Here is a 17,053-nt window from a genome sequence, read left to right as displayed (position 1 = left end):
AAGAGCAAGACACTTGTAATAAGGAACTTAATTAATGTGTGAATAGGAATTTAATCAGAAGTGAAAGATCTTTGAGTGCACAGCTGTTCAGTTGTGTCAACATGTCCTGGAAAAACAGGCGGATTTATTAGTTTTCCTGAAGAGAAGGAAAAAGACTGCTTTATAGATCTGAACGCTAATTAAACTCCACGATGAGCTGAGAAGCAAAAGTTCTGCTGCTCCTCCGATGTGCAGAACACTTTAATACTTTGCGTCGAGGAGAAGCAGGCTTGGTTTGTCGCTGTTTTCATGTCAGCTGCTTCCAAGTTTGAGTTTCAAAATAAAACAAGCGGAACGGTTTGTTTCAGTGCAAAGATTTTATTTACAAAGCTTTAAAACATGACGTACACATAACAGACTTCTTATTCTTATTATTAAACAAAGAAAACGATCATTCCTTCTTATCTTTGCTTTATTAAAAAAGAACATGAAGGCTTACGTGTTTCTCTGCATTGCTCCAAACTTTATTTATCAGTGTGATCAATTTACTAAAACTTTCTATGATTATTTTTAATCGCCTCTAATAACAACACTTACTCTTAAATCTGGCCAAAGTGTAACATTTGTACAAAGTGACTGGATGTTTCACACATAAATTATAACTTTACATAAATAATTTTAAATCAGAAGTCTTTTTAGAAGTGAAAACACTAAATACATGTTAATAAAGCCAAAGAGTCCAAGTACAGTTTTGGCAATTTGTGGCAGGGGTTTGTAGATTTCCTTTAAAAAAGGAAAGAATAAAATAGTTTTTATACATAATTATTTTAAATAAAAACGCAAAACAATCAATGAAGCAGAAAGATCCATAATCCGAGTCTTTCTTCTAGTTTGTCACTTTGTCTCACATCTTTTTCATCTTCTCTTGACTGCGCATCCCCACCAGGAGAGACCCTGATGAGAATAAAGGCATTTGNGGGGGGGGGGGGGGGGGGGGGGGGGGGAGAGCGCAGAAGAAAGACGACAAATGAAAGTGAAGCAGATTATGTTGCACGGGGCACTTAGATAAGGCGGCTGAGTACGAGGTAAGGTCATCAGCAGCATCGAAAGGAGGAAGAAAAAGAAATATGCAAATGTGTTTACATGTGTGAGAGAGACGGAGGGGGGAAAAGCTGTCAGTTTAGACGGGCGAAAAGATAGGCTGAGAGACAATGACAGACGTGGCCGGAGGAAAAGGAAGGAGCATTTGAGAAAGACAGTCCCTGAGAGACGGAGCGCTGAACCCGCTGCCCCATCCCAGCCCTCCTCCTCCCTGCCTGTGTGCTTTGCCATGGTTACCAGACAGGACTCCCAATGCAGCCGGTTAATGTGTTTTTCAGCAGCGGGAGCGAGCTGGGTACTAATGTGTCTCAGTCTGTCTCCTGAACAATCAGTGTCAACTGTCCTGGGATGCACAAATACACGCAGGGCTGAGAGCCAGGGAACGCTGAGCCGCACTGGCTGGGTGTCAGGGCGAGAGCCTGACAGAAAGCCTTATTATGTTCGTTTAATTCGCCAGAGAACTTTTATTCGTCTTCTCTGCAGGAGCCAAATATTACACGTTGATCTTAACTACACTCATCTCGTCTTACGACGTAGAGAGGAGGAGAAAAAAAAAAAAATGTAATGCGCTCCAAATCTGTCCTGCAGGACACCAGAGAGGACAACTAATACAAATACATGTTAATTACAATCTTTGTTAATTCAAAAATTAAACTTTTTAACAATCTGCTAAATTTTACTGCTGTTTTTTTTTCTGATTTAAGATGCTTATTTTATTATTTCTTATAATAAAATAAGCATCTTAAATCAGATCTGGATCATTCCTCCATAAATTCATGGAAATCTAGAGGTGTCTAAAAGCATTTTTTTGGCTTGTTTTCTCAATCAAAGTACCAAGTTTAAAGAAAGAAGCTCATTCTTTTAGCTTCCAAAAGTTGTGACTGTGGGTTTTTAAAATGATTGTTACTATTTTATCAAATGAAGTCATTTAAGAACAGGATGAGTGAACTGAAAGTGATGAATAATTAAGTATCATACATTTTAACATCACAGTTGCACGGAAGCTTTAAAACATCTGCGACGGATTCTCCGCTGGGCAGGATCCGGTGACGTCACGTTGCCTCATTTTGAACAGATGTAAAAATCCAGTGTGAGCCATAACATCGGGGTCACGACCTTTGGCTTTCTTTTTAGTGAAACGTGGATGAATTCGGTGCACAAGGCCAGCCAAAAGGCACTGTCCCCTCCAGAGAACATCGCTGCTGTTGGCCTTTTAAAACATGTTTCTCTACAGACCGCTACATGCGAGTCACTTTCTTTGAACAGTCTTTGAACATCAGAATTTTAAATTTGTGCTCTACAGAGGCTGCGGCATTGTCACGTGTTCCACTGACTGAAGCAAATGCATGAAACTTTGTTCCCAAGGACCTCACCTGTGACCTTTAAAATCATCACAGGTTAAGGGTCTCAGGGACAATGAAGCACACCGAGGCGGGGCGTCTTAGAGCCAGAGGTTCAAATCAGCTTCATCCACAGATAAAAACCTACATAATGTGTGGAGTATACGGGATTATTTCTAAATAAATGTCTTGTTGCTTTGTTTTAGTAAAGTCAGTAAGTTTACCACACTTAATAATAGGATTTTAAATATTTCATAATCCGTATCATCTCACAGGATGAGAGAAATAATCTCCAAAATGAGACACAGTTAGTACGTGACCTTGGAATTTACCGTTTGATCGACGACGCACTCCGACATGAAATGTCTCGACGCCGCTTCACCACCCTGGACCCGCTCCTGTGAAGAGAGGAGAATTCAGTGAAAGTTCAGACTTCAGCGTTTAAATGTTGTTTTTAGGCAGTTTTTATTATTGAAATGCTTATTTTTTTTTTTTTTTTCAGGGCCATTTCATTGTCCGTGCTCCTCACATAGACAACGCCTGTAAATCAGCGCAGTGAAACATTCACAAAAAAAAGGTGCCCTCTGCCGGCAGACAGGTGGACGAGCATTCGGGGGAAAAAAAAGACGGCCATACAAAGAGGGAGCATCTGAAAATTTAATGTCTAAGTTGGAAATCGAGGATGTAAGAAAAGTAAGTTGAGCTTGGGGTGAGTGTAAGTTTTAGATGTGCTCGTCGCTTGCGCTGCGAGCACATACATCCACCATCGACAGCTGCAGACATCACTGTCGTCTTATATTTCCTACAGGCCTTGTGATCTCACAGGATTATGCAATCACTCCCCCATGACAAAGATGTTCAGCCTTGAAAGAGTTGCACTGATTTCCTCTTTCCCCAGACAACATACATGTTAGACAAGTCTGACTTAAAAGGCGTGAAGTCGGGGTGCAAATGCTCGGATGTCTGCGTCAGCCTGTCTGGATGACAGCTGTATCAGCCAGAACACGTCCCGAGCTCCCACAATCCGTCTCTGTCCAGGAGACAAACATGCGACTCCACAAAAGACACGCGGAACACCAAGTCGGTCGCTGTCTGTTTTGAATTTCCCCAGCCTCCCTGCTTCCTCTTTGTCTCTGCGCTCTGAGATATTTTCCTCTGCCCCAGTTTTATGAGTTCCTCTGTTGCTCTCGCAAGCACCGGAGACAAAGAGGAGGATGCGAACCAGAGGCGAGAGGGAGAATAAGAAAAATGTTCTCATGTCAAAAAATAAATTAATTAATGAAAAAAGAACGAGCTACATCGGACATAAAGATAGACTCAAATGAGCAAAGATGGCGGGTGGATTTGGTCGGTCAAACTGCTTGTCTCAATTTGTTAAGTGTCCCGTTTAGGTCATTCTGGACTCACCATTTGCCTTCGCCTGCTGTTCCTTACATAAAAGCGCACACACACACACACACACACACACACATTTGTACTCATGTCCTTACATAGAACAGGTACGCGCGCTCCCCCACACTAATCACACAACACACTCTTACGATGAGTTATTAATCCATTTTCTTCCTGACAGGGAAAAAAAAGACAATTTATCCATTTGTTAAGAAAATAGCATTTGATACAACCTATCCTGCCCCATCTTCACAGTCTTCTCTTTCTCTGAGCACAGAACGCGGCGGCGAACGGAAAAGCTTTTCCCCCTCTCGCTTCCCCTCCATCTCTCACTCTCCTCTTTTTGTCTGTTCTCTTCTTCTATCCCTCTCTCAGGCGCTGTCCCTGGCTCTGTTCTGTGCCTGTCTCCCTCTGCCAAGTCACATCACTAATTCTCCAGGCGATTAGAGTCCGAACAGGCAATGTCTATGAGGCAGGTACAAAACACACACACACACACACGAGCGTGCGCGCGCAGACAATCGCATTGATTCCGTTATCTGGTGCTCCACCAACACCCCCAGTTCCCCCAACCCCCAACAATCATCAACAGCGCTGTGACCCCCTCCCTTCATAAATCTGTGTCACCTGCTTATATCACACACACACACACACACACACAGTCACAGACACTTATGTAAGCATGCAGTATGTCCAGCTATTGCTCTTTCTCTTCTCTTGCCTGAACACCCTGTATCACCCTGTCCCCGCCTCCTCCTGCTCTGTCTCAGCCCTTCCCCTCATTTTCATCCTTCCCTCCTTCCCTTGTCGCCTCCTCTCCCCCCACCCCCCCTCGCTCTCTAACCCCTTCCACTTTTACCAGGCGTGACGTCCCGTCTCGCCAAAAAAAAAAAAAAAAAAAAAAAGCTATATTCTCATGTCTCTACGTGGGTGTCTATTACTGTGTTGTGTGTGATGCTCGTGCATCTGGAGGAGAGAGGTTCAACATGTTCGGAGGGAGGGGCGCCCGTGTGCACGGTTGCTCCTCGTGCACAGCTGCGCGAAAGCGTGTCTGTGTGTGTTCGAAGGCGGCGGACGGGTGGGAAAGCGTCAGAGGAGGGAGCTCAAAGCTGTGGATTTTGCACAGCGTGAGGATCAAAGCCACAGCGAGCCCAGAGGTGATTAACCTCCCAGCCATTCTGACCACAACACTGCTGCTTTTCTTCCCTGTTTCTGTAACACTCAGCTCACTGTACGACTACCAACAATTAACAATGGAAAGGCTCACGTTTAACTATAATTCATGTCAAAGTGGAGGGAAATTTAAATAAAAGTTTCAACATAAATGAAGCTAACCTTGAATTTCTTGTTCAGATTTGCATAGGAACTTACTAAAAGTAGCAACACAAAAACAGCAGAGTTACTTTAGGAAACAAAAGTGGTGTATAAAACTAATAAATGCAGGACCAGGCCACCTCTTATGAAACGGCAGGTGGAGAACGGGTGCGAGGGATTGCTTCTTTGTGTGCGTACAGAAAGGAAGCAGTGCTCAGCAGAGATTGCTGATATGTGCTCTTTTATCCCTTCCTCGCTGGAGCACTGCAACGCAATGCGGATACTGGGTGTCTGAGCCACTAGCCAGACACACTGGGGGACAGGGGAGGGTGGGGGTGATGGGGAGGGGTGGCGTGCGGGAGGAAGAGGGAGGCGGAGGCAGTAAGCAAGTTCACACACAGCCTCATTCTTCAGGGCACATTGATTCTAACGTCTGGGCTCCTTCTCGTTATCTGCCTTCTAATACAGGGTGCAGTCGGTTCATTCAGATCATTCATTTTGAAGATTTTAATTCCCACAGAACAGACAGATGCCCGCCGAGAACCGTTTCAGTTCCAGACGCCGCTCGATTTTGTCTCTGTTCGAACCCAAGCACAGAGCTGTGTCAGTAAAACCCAAAGTATGTCGTTTAGGTTTTTTAAAACAATAAAGGCCGATCTAAGCCTGGTGCGCAATATGATGAAAGTAGCACATTCTTACTGCGCAAGCAACAAAACTATAAATAGATTTCCTTATTTTTTCTGCTGTCCTAACTTTGAAATGTTCCATCTAATTTCAGCAGACACAGAAAGTAACCCTTAGTGATAGTTGGCATGATATCCCGTTGGACTGCACCAAACAGCAAAACAACGAGCGCTGCAGAGCAGGGTGGTTATATCGATGTCTGGATTAGCTGGACCTCGAAAGCAAAACCTAATTAAACCCAGTCCAGATATATTAGATTTAAAGTCAGCTCTGAAACTGTTTTATAGCTTGCTTTTGTGTCAATATGATTATTGGCTCCTAATTGAATTTGCTGGAGAAGAAATTAGAACAATTTCAGATCTAATACTGGTTGGGATGTGTGTGTGTGTGTGTGTGTGTGTGTGTGGCACAGACGCTCACATCGTTTCTGCCTTTCACAGGAACAAACACTGGATTTATAGCACGAGATTTGACCAAATAAAAAAACAGCATTTTAAATAAAATCCAATCCTGGGACCTGATATAAAATGTGCTTGAACTGTTTTTTGCTTTTAGTCCTGTAAAAAAGTAAATAATTTTCTCACTTTGAGTGCTTTTTCTTTCTGTCAGTCTTAATACTCACCACATCAAGAGGCAGGCAGGCTGAAGGCATTCATCAGAAGTCTGAGTGACTCCGCAGGGAAAGCTAGAAGGTTGTACAGTTATCTCCAGGCTGTTTATTATGCGAAACCATACAACCAACTACCTCAAACTGCAGAGCACCGGAGCAGGGTCAGCGCTGGAGTCTGCCGTCTCTCTGTCTTCTTGTCATCTGTTGTTCCCTGCCTTCTGCCGTCATAAGCCGTCTAATTCCACACACACAATGTCATGAATTCACCAGAAAACTATGTTTCAGATCATGCCGATCATAGTTTCGGCATTTCTGTTTTAGGAAAAGCCACAACATCCTCGTCCTGCTAATTGAAATGTGCTGCGACCTAAAACAGAAAACACAACAAAGAGAAAGGAAATCTTAATCTCTCGCCACAAGATCAAAAAAAAGTTTAAGGCTGTGATCATGAAATTCTGCAGTCTTTGCATTTCTGTGGACTTGTCTCCCTCTTGTGGGAAGACACAGAACAAAGACACCCCCTCCCCCCACCAAAAGCCACAGCAGACCTTCACTGTCTGGAATACAAAGACGAGCACTTAACCTGCAGTTCTTACTGTAGGCGTCTGCATGACCTACTTCTGCAAGGAGAGCTGCTGGAATCTTCCATATCCTCAAAGATTTGATTCAGCGCTTCTGAGCACTATTTTACTGTCTCTCGGAGGTTAAACTCTCGCAGTCACCTTCTATTGTTTGTGTTTTACCGGACCAGTGCTTCAGCTCCGGTGCTGCCGTAGTCCCTGAAGAGAGCGGTCGGATATCACCGGTTCAGCTGATCAAAACTTCAAACGTTACCATGACTGTTCTGTAGTTTTATCAACGCAGTACATTAAATCTGCACCCAAAATATACAGTTTTTATATCAGACTTTCAGTTCCAACAAGTAGGTCATTATTGATTAAAATATATATATTTATAAAAAGGTGTGAGGGATAGAAAATGTTCAGACTCTGACACTCAAAAAGCTGAAAACTTAAAAAAAAAAAAAGGCTGTGACAGACTTTCCTTGACTTTCATTATATTATTATTCAACCAATGGATTAAGTCAATAATCCACTTATCATGTGTTATATTTATGTCGAATAAGAATACGGTCCAATCATTGGGTTTTACTGAAGTATTTGACATGAAAAACACTTTTCATGCACGTTATTTCACATTTTATCACTTAACATGGTGCCTGTTATTTAAAAGTAAAATATTATAAGTAATAATTCTAAAAGTGAGCTAACTTAACGATTGTTGAGCATCAATAAATATAACACACTACCTCTATAAAATATCATAAAAGCCAAATATTAGTGAACACACCCTCAGTGAGTGGAAGAATGACTGAATAGAGAGACTCAAAGTCTGCTTTTGGGACTTTGTATGTCTAGACAGTAAATATAGATAAATACTGGGAACATGAGTTCAGTTAATGTTTGCAGGTGTTTGTATTTACATTTTCCTCTTCAGATTCTCAGGATGGTGTCATGGTGACAGCACTTCGCGTGAAAGGGAGGCTGCTGATTCCAGGTATTTAACAAGGTACATTCAGGCTAATGCTGAAATTGGTTTGTTGTATATTAGTTTTCAAATGTATCAAATAGAATCTAATGAGTGAGTAATTGGATGACAGCTTGGAGTAACAGCACTATCCAGTCAATCTCTCTTATTATACTCCATAAATAATGGGGTGCGCCCACACATTCGACATCTAGCTGAGGTGATCTCCAGCAAAAGCTTAAAATTGGCTGTTATTAGCAGTCAATGGATGTGTTTTGACACTGCTGCTGCGCGCCTCAAGGACTCATGGATTATTTGATAGCTGCTGCAAAGCTGAGCTGCAAGGCCTCCTATTCAGCTCTGTCAATGCACCAAAATATACAACCTTAGGATTTGAAGATGGCTGGGGCTTCGTTTACAAGCACAACATTACAGATTCCTTAAATGGTAACTCACTCCATCGCCTGCTGACAAATGTGGACGCACATTATTGCGAGACGCACAGCCCCTGCAAGGTGCGTTTCAGAAGCACCGCATGCTTGAAAGAAACACTTTATTTTGGTTGTTTGGCTAGCTTCCAAACACAAACCCATTCACCTCACCTCTCTCCACTCCCCTTTTCCATTTTAAAAGCCCGGCCTCCGCCTACCCTTCATTTCCTTTCTTTTGCTGTCCTCCCTCCACCATGTGCGCTTTACTTTGCTCTTTATCACAGAATATTTCAAGTCCAAATTTCTTTCCCAACTTTTTTGTTTTTTTCTCTCCCCCTCCCTTTAATTCAGACAATCTCTGTTTATACCAACTTAGTCTCCTCCCTTCATCCCCTTGATTCCTCGTCTCCCCTTTTTATACCTCTTGGATCGCCTCATTCGCAGTCGGGTCACGTATGCATGCGGCACGGTTGTGCCAATGCCAGCTCTTTGCCAATCTGCCCGGGCATGTTTGTGTGCTGATGTGAGTCTGGTGGGAAGTCCCTTCGCCAGAGGCCTGGGTGGTTTAGAAGCCCGAAACCCAGCTGCTGCCGGGTCAGGTGAGGCTTTGAGAAAATTACAGCTCAGCCTCTTCAGAAACCAAAAAAAAAAAAAAATTAGTCATGCTGAATCAAAGAATAAAACAAAAGCACTAAAATGTTGGTTTGGTTATAGAAAACCTGTTGTGCCACCAGTGCAATCTAAATTAAGCTTGTGCAGATTAATTTAAAACAAAATATTTCATATTTCTTCTAAAATAAAGCATGTGACAAAACCAAACATTAGTTTTTCTGAATAAGTCATTGTAGTAATCAAATAATTCAATATGACACACATTAAGTGACTAAAGTGTTTTTAAAAACAATAATTTGGACCAAAAGCAGAGTAGCTGACAACAAACTGATCAGAAAATGAAACAAAGGAGAAAAACTGTTATACACAAGATCCTCCCGACACTCATCCCGACTGATGAAGAATATTATTTTTACTGAAAAAAAAGTCTCTTCAATTTGATTTCAGATGGAGTCTTTAAATGTTGTGTTATAATCTGTGCAGATGTCAGGACACAGACAGACACACGAACGATGTGGTTGCTTCCTTTAAAAACAGGAAGCAAATTTTATTCTCCCAGAAACTTGGGTTCAAACTAGTAAAGGATGCTTTAAACACCAGCAACAGGATCTACAAAATACAGTTTAATTACTTCTAATAATTCTGCAGTTAGTTCTGAGTAAATGAGCAATTTAAAATAAAACTTTAAATCAGATATTATTTTTATTACTTACCTTTATGACTTCTGTGTCTAACACAATCAAGGTCACGGTTGAAAGAATTGGTAACATTAAAACTAAAAGTGTTTCCTGTTAAAATGTTTGTATATGTATGTTAGTATCAGATACACACATTTGTGTTTTATTTTTGGTTGAGAGTAAATCTAGGGTGAGTTACAGGGTGAAAAAACAAGAATATGTGGACAGACAGACAAACGGATGCAACAGATTTTCTCCAGAACCTCGTCAAACGCAGGGATTAAACTTCCCCGGTGGCCATTATAATGTACGCCCTGTGAATTTTATAAGACAGTGGTAAACAACAGGGAAGAAGATTTAGATGCTTCTCTCTTGTCCGACACAAATAAAGATGTGTGTGTGTGTGTGTGTGTGTGTGCGGTGGGAGGACTCTGACCTGAGATCCCCACTGTTGCTAATGCACCTCTTCAGTAAGAATAGCATCTGGTGAAGGGCCAGGATAATTATTCACAAACCATAAATTATTAGCTCTCTTAATGTGATACTATAGTGCAATTTCTCCCAAGCACCGCCCCCCCCCTTTTTTTTTTTTTGCTCTCCACGTACCTTATTTACAAAGCCAGAAAGCGTTGCCATGGGAACACAGTACCAGGCAACCTCGGTGGCTTGGCATGATGCCCAATGGTTGCTAGGGCAGTGTTGTCAATGGCTATTGGTTTGTGTGGGCCAGTGTGCGTGTGCACGCTCTGTGGATGTGTGTTAGCTGCAGTTGTTGTTTGCGTAGAGGTGCACAGCACATCTAAGCATAAAAAATGTACACTAACAATTTAATGCTTATTTTCCATAATGGGGGTGTTTATATTCATCCAATATGTAATTATTTTAAATAATGTGTGCCATTTTAAATTGGTTTTCTTATTGCTCTTTTGCTTTTGTGGGTGTAATGTAAGCCATTTGTCAATTGTATGTGTGTGTGGCCCCATATGCAATTATGGTGAATAACATAAAATGATGATAAAGTAGTACAAATTATGTTGTTTCTTTTTCCCCCCTAACTGGCCTGAATGTGTTAAACCAATTGGAAAGCAGTTTGTTTGTTGTGGCGAGTGGAAAACAACTTGATTTCAACACATACTGTAAATTAGAGCAAAAAGCACACAAGTCTGAAAGTCAAGACAGAAACTGACGGAGAAGATAAAAAAAGATGAGAGGCGTGTAAATGCTGGAGTTGCAAGCTGATGTTCTCGGTCGCAAACTCTGAACTTTCAAGCTGTTTGCTCTCTTTTTCGTTTAAATTTTTTGGCAGCGGAAACACGAAGGAGCAGATGATAAAGAGGCCTTTACCTCCCAACCAGGGTGTAGGTTTCTTTTCTGCGAGGCTGTCTTCTCATCAGGCCGCTTCTCTCTGAATGTCCGGGATATTTCTGAAATAACGAATATACGATTATTTATAACCAGCATGATAAGAACTGAAGCATCAATGGAAAATCTGACTCATAAACTTGGGATATGATAATAAAACCAGGTATGTTTTTTACCCTGTTTTTGAAGGCAATAAAATGTAGAAGCGATGCAAAACGTCAAACCAAAATCATGAAACAAAAACCAAAATGAATCAATCCCTGCATTTGACCACACAAAGAAATAAGTGAGTAAAAAAAAAAAAAAAAAAGCAGCAAAGGATAAATGAGAGGGTGGAACAAAACACATCTTCAGCAGAGACGGTTAAAGATAGTGGTGATGAATAATACATTAATAACGACAAAAATACAGCCTAACCTTATAAATTAAACAGCAGTCAGTCAAACAAATGCAATAATTATGACATAGCAGCACAAAGAGAGACAACACAGACAAAATATGTGGCTTCTGTGTTGGTATGTGCTTACATTTCCCACGTGTATAGATGTATTTGGGTTTGCGCGCTCGTGTCAACATGCACTTAGGAAGATCTTAGGCAGGGCACTGCCTTTGATGCGCCTCATCTAATATAGTGTTGGGTCTACACAGCCTCTTCCTCTTGCTTCTTTCCTGTCCGGCCCTTTGAACTCAAGCCGCTGCTGGAGATGTATTCCGACTTAGCCCAGCATGTCCTGAAAGGAGGTCAAAGGGCAGGACAAACAGTCTGGTGTCATGGCAACTTAGTGCCACCAACCAGGTGGGACCGCTGAAAAGCTGGTCGGATTCCTGAAGATGGAGACCAATTGGGACCGTTTCCATCAAAAGGATGACAGGAAAGATTAGAAGCAAATAATAGTAGAGTTAACGTGGGATTAGACTCGCTCAAACCCAAATAATATGCAGATGCATTTGTTATCTCTCTTTTAAGAAGAAAAAATGTAACCCGTGCTGGCAAAATTAGTCAGAATGAGTACAGGCTATGTTGAGATATGCATAAAAACGAGTCCAGAAAAACACCATCCAGCAATCCCAGAAACTATAATTTACTATTAAAATCAAGGTTTTTTAACATTCAGGTCTTCAGAAGTAATCATTTTTAATTTTATTCCTTTTAATTTCTTTTGAAACTGACCATTTTTCTCTGCTGGCTGCCATAACACAGGGAAATCCATTCATATAATGCTGTGAAGCTCAGGGATTCCCCTTATTTAAATACAGGGCTGGAATTCCCGACGACCTCCCTCCAGACTGATAAAAATTTAGTTTTAAACCAGCACTTTCATAAACAAAACTAGCTCGCTGCCAGGTGATAAATCACCAAATTTCAACAAACTACATGTCGTTTTGATGCGTCTGGGATGGAGAATTTAAAAATAATAATAACTCAAGACTGAAAAATTCCTCACCAGGGCTTATTTTGCCAGCACGGGTCAGAAACGTTGAATAACTGTTAAAAGTGTCAAAAGTAGTCTCTTCTAACCTTTGCTCCTCTGGCCGATCAAGGCGTTTAAAAGGATCATAATTTGGTTGATGGCTTTGGAAATAACAACTGCTTTTGTCTTTTATTTACCTATAAAGTCACTGAAACGTGCACACGTGAACATATTTAAATCATTTCAATCATACATCTCACTGTTGTTGAATTTATTTCTACAAATGTGGCAAAAAAATAACCTTTCAACTAAAAAAAACAACAACAAAGAAGTCTTTTAGTTTGTTAAACACTACTAACTCAAACAGGTCAAAAAAGCTTAAACATAAGTTAAATGTTAACAAATCTTATCGGTTTCAGGATAAAGTTAATGGGACACAACAAGGGCACACCAGACAAATGTTACCATTGCCATTAATTTATGCTGCAGTGACAGCCTCCACCTCATCCACCGATAAATACAGCTCACCATCACATTTTTTTTTAACATTTGCTATGATGCAGTCGTTGAAAAAAAAAAGCACTAGAATATTGTGTAGCTTTATCCTTGATTGACTTAATTTAATATTTTCACAATTTGAGTCCATGAATGGTTTTCAAAAAACACACAATTACTGCCACAAATGTCACCTTGGCTCGTAGAACTCTGCACAATTACCATCAAAATGAACTCCTTTCATTTCTTGCACTAATGACTCTGAGTACATTTCAGCAGACCTGAGAAATGAACTGCAGCTGTAATTGTGTCGCCTGCCAGTGGCGGCTCTGGACTGCCTATGTTTTCATCTCACTGCTGAAGTGTTGGATCAATACAGAATCCAGGTTCCTTTGTATGTCATTAGCTTGCCTGATGGCCGAGCTGAAACCTCTTCAAACCATGTTTTCAGCCTCTTAACCCCTTCAGATCAAGAGCATGTGATTGCAGGTACTTGTGTGCGCATGACGTTCAGTATACAAGGTTTGTAAATGGGAGGGGGTTTAGTTTTTACATCAGGTGCTGTGTATGTACACATGCCAGGCTTACAAAAGACGTGCACGTGCTGCATCTGAAGGCGTTTGTGTGCATGGTGTGTGTCCTGGTGTTTGCTCAATGCGGCAGAGGGTGGAGTGGCAGATCAATAGAAAACAAATGAATTCAGATCAATATTAAGCCAGGAGAGTGAAGGAGAGAGAAGGAGAGATTGAAAGCGAGCGAGTGGGGTGATGCACCACGGAGGAGGAGGAGGATGAGGATGAGGAGGAGGAGGGGTGTTGGCGGGTTGAGCAGGGCGATGTGTTACCAACAGCAGCTCAGCGATTAACCGTACACTTGGGAAAAAAACACTCATTTCTACAGCAAAAACCTCAACGCTTTGAGGTCATCGATGGTTAAAATGGATGAATAAAGGAGGTGAGGAGAAGACAAAGACAGGAGAGTGGCCTTGGACTTGAGACAAAGACAATAGGCCTGAATAACTGGTGCTGGTCTTCAGTGGACAGTGATAGAGAAAATATGAAAATATGAAACCTGAATAACACGACAGGAATCAATTTTACACGTTTTACACACAACAAATGTTGTCTTTACTTGTGCTTTCTGTGAATCAGCCTACCCCAAAAAAACGACTCACTGCTTTAACTGCATTTTAATTATATACTATTATATACGTTGCTGTTTTTTTTCCTGTAGTCAGAAGCAATGTGTTAATAGCTGCAGCGGTCAGATCAGGACTATAAAAACAAAAAAACAAAAAAGAAGCTTGATCTCAAATCTCACCACTGTTTGCACGCAGTCCTGGTAGTTGGGGTTAATTTGAACCTATTTACCTCCATTCCTTGTCTAAATACTACATTTTTCTCTCTAACCAAGTCTAATAATATATTTGGAGGCACAGTAATAATTTTATTCTGACCTTTCAATTTCCACCTGCTGACATTTGCAGCCAAACCTGGAAAGGCAAAACATGTTCAGACTGTAAAAAAGGGTAAAACTTCTGGAGTTTGTCGTGATGTGGGAGGTAAAAAAAAATTCTTGCTTCTGTTGATTATTTTTCTACACTTAATCGATGTACTTTCTGTGATCACAGAGTCAGATCTTTAAATTACGATTAATCACCACAACGGAGAAGACCAAACCAAGAGATACGAGGAAGCATCCCTAAAAAAATAAATTCTTTCTATTAACAAAAGGGTTTAGTCCTGAATATCAGGTTTTACTGCATAGTTTACATTTGAAATGTAGCATTTAAAGTAAACTGAAAAATAATCTGCAAAAGGTAAACTTATTAGTTAAAATAAAAATATTAAATAAAACTCAAATGAAAGATTTAGATTGTTTCACCTGCTCTAATATGGTTAAATCTGAACAGAAAAAGAAAAAAAGAATTCCTGCTAATTAGTAAATGTGAAATTAATTTTTAAAACCCAACAATATATTGGTCAGCTACAGAATATGAGTCCAAACTGTGGCTGTGGAAATAGAGTATATATAGATTTTTGTTAAAGAATATTAATATCAACGTCTAAGTTCACTTTTGTTCCAATTTTACTGTCATTAAAAAATGGTTTTCTTTGTTTACAAGTGTTCCTTATTTAAAAATGTTGTCTGTATGTACTGTAGATAGTCTTTAGGTACAATAATTGTTTACTTACATGTCTAAAAACAGAATTATGTAATAACAAATGCAAAAAAACTCACCACTCATTTGGAGCGCTGAAGCATTGACAATGAAAACCCTCCAAAATTAGCTGTAAATCTGTGTCGCTTTCTTAAACTGTGAAATATGCCTCTGATGCAAATTGTTCTCACCGGGTGCATTTCTTGTTATTTCATTTATCTGTTTACTGGAAAGTGAATTTAACTGATGCTGAGAACATATCTGAGCTGCTTAGGAGCGTCACCTTGAAATAGCAAACATGATTGTTCAGTTTTGTGTATCGTTTCGTCTTCGGGCTCCAATATTAAAGCTTCAAGATCCATTTGGGAGTCAGAGCATAATGTGGCTTTAAAGTAAAAACAAACACGTGGGAGCTGAGTGCTGTGAACGAGTACTCTCCACTTTAAGATCAAGGTTGCTATTTTTACTGTTTTTTACTCTTTTTGTGACTTTGGACTCAAACAAATGCCTAAGGGGAGGCTAAATGGTAACGTTCTGTGACGATATTGTTTTGGTCTTGTAAATAAATGTCATAATTAAAAGTTACTATTTTATAATCAATCTAAAAAGTGAAAAACATTGAAATATTTACAGCAGCTTTCTGCAGTGTAATTATAATTGGTTGAAACGATTAATTATTCTCAAAACTTTTACCATCAATTCATTAGCTAATTTTCTCTAATAATTTATTGATTATATGAATATTAAAAGGTCAGTCAGACAGATGCAGATTCTTGTTTTCCTGAAAGTTGACCAGATTTAGATTTTACTTCCTTACTTTTCTGCACTAGGGAAATCTTTAAAAATGTATTAAAACTGCTGTCATTGTTTTATTTAAAGTATAGTTTTTAACTTAAAATGAAGCGTCAGTATAACGCCACACAATTTATAGCTTATTAATAAACATAATTTTGAGTGACTTCACTGGAAAATGTGCCATTTTGCTCACTTTTTTTTCTGCATCTGTGCAAAGTTTGCTGTTAGTTGCACTAAAAATCAGTCATGTTTTTGTGTTTCAGTATGTTAGTGTTAAATTAATGCTACTCCTGCTCCATATGAGTCATCGTGGACGGCATGTTTTATATCTTAATAGGCCCAGAAGAGACTTCTGAGTCAGTTCATCAGACTTGCAGGAAGAACAGGGTGTCTGAGCTCAGCAGCTCTTCAGCTGCATCGCTGTCACACATTTCACTCTTGTTGAACTCACACTATCGTTTTCACCTTTGGCAATTTCACTTGGTGAACAAAGCTGACAGACAGTGGCCATGGATATAAATAAGATTAAATAAGAGCGCCAGTGAGAAACTAAAGATAAACATTTTTGTCATGGGTCCAGAAAACAGCCATCGGACTGTGAGTAACAGGGAGATTTAATTCATCTGTTGTTTGGTTACATTTCATGATCGCTCTTTATTTTTAAGAGTGAGGAAGAAAGGGAACAAGAAGGCGTGGTACACAGATATACAAGCCAAGAATTACATAAATAGATGTTTCAGTTGGGCGGTATTCACCTTATCTGTTAAGAAACATTTGTCAACAGAGAAAAAATGTCTATCACATTCTTTCCATATACTGTAACATCACGTTGAAATCAGTAATAATAAAATGATAATGACAGAGAAAAGATATCTGACACTTCTCCGTACAGCTGTAGAAGTTAATTGATTCCCTTTTGCCGCACATAAAAAGACCCATTTTTATCCCAACATACATGGAGCATAAAAAAGGGAGAAGCTCACAGAGCGAGAGTGAGAAAAACAGCGAGAAAAACCTGAGGCAGCGATGTAAAACATCAACTCCATCCAGACAGTCTGCTGAAAAAAGAAACAAAAATCGTGGAGAGGCACGCTGCCATGTCTCTCAGCTTTTCTAGCTTTCTCTGCTGTTAAATCTGACACCCCCCCCCCCCCCCCCCCC

At 40.2% G+C, this 17,053-nt stretch overlaps 1 long non-coding RNA gene across 2 annotated transcripts in view; it reads right to left on the bottom strand.

The window, feature by feature from the left end:
- Positions 1-345: 345 nt before the first annotated feature.
- The window catches only part of LOC108240275, a 27,225-nt gene continuing 10,517 nt past the window's right edge, over positions 346-17,053 (bottom strand). For both annotated transcript variants that reach the window (XR_005233180.1, XR_005233179.1), the window contains 4 exons: positions 11,012-11,091; positions 6,433-9,008; positions 2,753-2,818; positions 346-933 (listed from right to left, as the gene is read on the bottom strand). This is a non-coding gene — a long non-coding RNA (uncharacterized LOC108240275). The remainder of the gene's footprint in view (positions 934-2,752; positions 2,819-6,432; positions 9,009-11,011; positions 11,092-17,053) is intronic.

The sequence above is a fragment of the Kryptolebias marmoratus genome, linkage group LG5 (genome assembly GCF_001649575.2).
Source record: "Kryptolebias marmoratus isolate JLee-2015 linkage group LG5, ASM164957v2, whole genome shotgun sequence".
NCBI lineage: Eukaryota > Metazoa > Chordata > Actinopteri > Cyprinodontiformes > Rivulidae > Kryptolebias > Kryptolebias marmoratus.
The sequence above is the reverse complement of the archived record's forward strand: the minus strand, read 5'-3'. Positions and strand labels throughout refer to the sequence as shown.